This window comes from Enhydra lutris, unplaced genomic scaffold (assembly GCF_002288905.1).
Source record: "Enhydra lutris kenyoni isolate GAN:26980312 unplaced genomic scaffold, ASM228890v2 scaffoldscaffold22, whole genome shotgun sequence".
NCBI classification, from domain to species: Eukaryota; Metazoa; Chordata; class Mammalia; order Carnivora; family Mustelidae; genus Enhydra; species Enhydra lutris.
Window position 1 is genome coordinate 1,156,554 of NW_019154106.1, and position 3,325 is coordinate 1,159,878.

The window sequence follows — 3,325 nt, forward strand, 5'->3', positions numbered from 1 at the left end:
CCGTCTCCTTGGTCTCTGGCCGCGTTCACTCGTAGCTCACCCAGCCTGTGACCGAGCGTTTCTGTCTCTGATGCACGGCCCGTTTGGAGTCTCCAAACCCAGCAGATTCCTGTCACACTCTCCTGTGCTGCTCCTCTCAGAGGAGGAAGGAGGGGGTCTCCCCGGATCTACCACTTCTGGGGTCCCTGCTCAAAGAGCAGTGACCCGACTGTGCCTTGGATCACGGTTTGGGGTACATCTGAGCTGAAAGCCCCCTCCTTGGCTCTGTCTCTGCAGCTGGCTTCCCTGCTCTGATTCCTGGGAGCTCTGCCACACTCAGACACCCATGGTCTTTTTGTGACTCTATGGGTCCTGAGACCACACTGTCCCCGTGAGGGCTCCACCCCCGCTTAGCCTCTGGAGTGACGTCCCTCAGTGGAGCAGACTTCTAAAATCCCGATTTTGTGCTCTGCTACTCCACTGCTTGCCAGGAGCCGGCCCATCCCCCTGGGGTCTATCTTCCCGTCGCCTTGGATTCACTTCTCCATCCTACCTTCCAGAAAGTGGTCACTTCTCTGTTCCTAGAATTGCTGCTCTTCTCTCCCATCTCCTGTTGAGTTTGTGGGTGTTCAGAATGGTTTGATAACTGTCTAGCTCAACTCATGGGACCCGAGGATATGAAATCTCCTTCTGCTCTACCATCTTGCTCCTCCCCTCTGTTCTCCTTTTTTTTTTTTTTTAAAGATTTTATTTATTTATTTGACAGACAGAGACCACAAGCAGGCAGAGAGGCAGGCAGAGAGAGAGGAGGAAGCAGGCTCCCCGCGGAGCAGAGAGCCCGATGCGGGACTCGATCCCAGGACCCTGAGATCATGACCTGAGCCGAAGGCAGAGGCTTTACCCACCGAGCCACCCAGGTGCCCCATCCTTTTAAAAGATTGTTTTGGCTGCTCAAGGTCGCTTGAGTTTCCATGTGAGTTTTAGAGTCAGCTTGTCAGTTTCCACCAAGAAGACAGCTGGGATTCTGACGGGGAGCGCGCTGAATCTGTGACTCAGTTTGGGAAGTATTGCTATCTTACCTTCATTAAGTCTCCAGGTCTGTGAGCTTTGTATAGTGAGCTCTGGCTGCCATAACAAAATGCCAGACATGATGGCTTAAACAAAAGAGATTAACCTTCTCACAGTGCTGGAGGCCAGAGCCCCAAAGCAAGGTGCCTACAGATTCAGTTTCTCACTGTGTGGACACACTGCCTTTCCCTAGCAGAAGAGGGAGAGAGAGGGGGGGAGAGAGATATGGAAAGGAGAGAGAGATGGAGGGGAGAGAGATGGAGAGAGAGAGAGAGATGGAGAGAGAGCTCTGGGTGTCTCTTCCTACCAGGACACCAGTCCTCTGGGATCAGCCCACCCTTCTAACCTTATGTAACCACAATCACTTCCATTGAGTCTCCATGTCTACACCCAGTGCTCAGCGGGTCAGGGCTTCTGTGAGTGCATTTGGTGGGGCACAAACATTCAGTCTCCCCATTTACTTACATCTCATTTAATTTCTTTTAACAATGTTTTGTCACTTTTAGCATATTGGTTTTGTACCTCTCCTGTTAAATCCATTCCCAAGTATTTTATTCTTTCATTCTCTTTCTGTTGGGCATGAGGTTTTTTCTTAATTTTGTGTTCAGATCCTTCATGGGAAGTGAACAGACATACCATCAGTTTTCATGTATGGATCTTGTGTCCTGAGACCTTGCTGGACTTGTCCACTGGTTCTGGTCCTTGCAGCACGATGGCTCCTACACGTTGACAAATAGGTCAGATTCACTGGCAGTCAGATAAAAGCAAATTAAAAGTGAGATATTGATATCCACCGGTCTGGCAAACATTAGCAAGAGTGATGACAGCCATTGCTCATGAAGTTGGGGAAGCGGCTCTTGTGCATCGTTCTTGGGACTTAAGTTGGTGTAGTATTATTTGAAAGCATCGTTTAATAAAATTAGGTGATATCAATACAATTGCCTTGAAATTACTAAAAGTAGAAAGCGAGTAGAAACAGACTATATATATATATATGCATATATATATGTACACACACACACACACACACACACACACACACACACACAGACACATTGGCACCCCCCCCAACAAATTCGAAACCAATAATAATACCTATTAGAAACATTAGATTAGCCATACCAGTTGAATTGGAGAAATTTCCCCAAGGAATTTGTTGGTGAGAAAAGTGGATATAGAGAAACAAGCGTAATAGGATCTCATTTTGGTAACAAAACAGTACAAAGTATTTCTTTTTATTTATTCTTCCTGTTTGTTGAGGGATAGTTGACATACAGTGTAATGTTAGTTTCAGGTATATGATATCCCTTCTGTCCATTCCCTGGTGCTCATCACAACAGGACAACAGGGCACTCCTTCATCCCCATCACCGTTTCCTCTGTCCCCCACCCCCCACCCACCTCTGGTCTCATCAGTGTGTTTTTTAGAGTTAAGACTCTGTTTCCTGGTTTGTCTCTTTTGTTTCCCTGCTGCTCATTTGTTTTGTTTTTTAAATTCCACATATGAGTGAAATCATATGGTATTTGCTTTTCTCTGACTAATTTCACTCAGCATAATACTCTCTAGCTCCATCCACATCATTGCAAATGGCAACATTTCATTCTTTTTGATGGCTCAGTAGTATTCTGTCCTCTATATTCACCAAATCATTGTCTCCCTCAGACCTAGGATTGAGGGTCAGGTCAGGACCAGAACAAGTGTTAGGGTTAGGGCCCGGGTGAGGAGATGTGTCTGTTAGTGGCTGTACAGAGACCTCCCTGGAGGGATAAATTGAGGGCGAGGGGTAGGGTGAGGGTCAGGCTCAGGGTTTGGATTCAGGGTCTGGGTTGAGTGTGTGGGTTAGGGTTAGGTTTTCACTCAGTAGCACACCCTCTAGCTCCGCCCACGTCATTACAAATGGCAAGATTTCATTCTGTTTTTACGGCCGAGTGATAGTCCACTGTACACATCTTCTCTATCCATTCATCCACGGATGGACACTTAGGCTGCTTCCATACCTTGGCTGTGGTCAGTAATGCCTCCATGAATGTGAGGCTGCAGGTACCTGTTTGAACTTGTGTTTTTGTTTTCTTTGGATAAATGCCCAGGGCTGGAATGACTGGATCACACGGAAGTTCTATTTTTAATTTTTTGAGGAACCACCATGCTGTTTTCCTGAGAGCCTGGACCAATTGTTCCTCCTGCCACAGGGCAGGAGGGAGGGTTCCTGAAACAGTACGGAATATCCCTCACACATATTTTTGTGTGTGCATGAGGGAGGAGTAGAACAGTGGTTGGG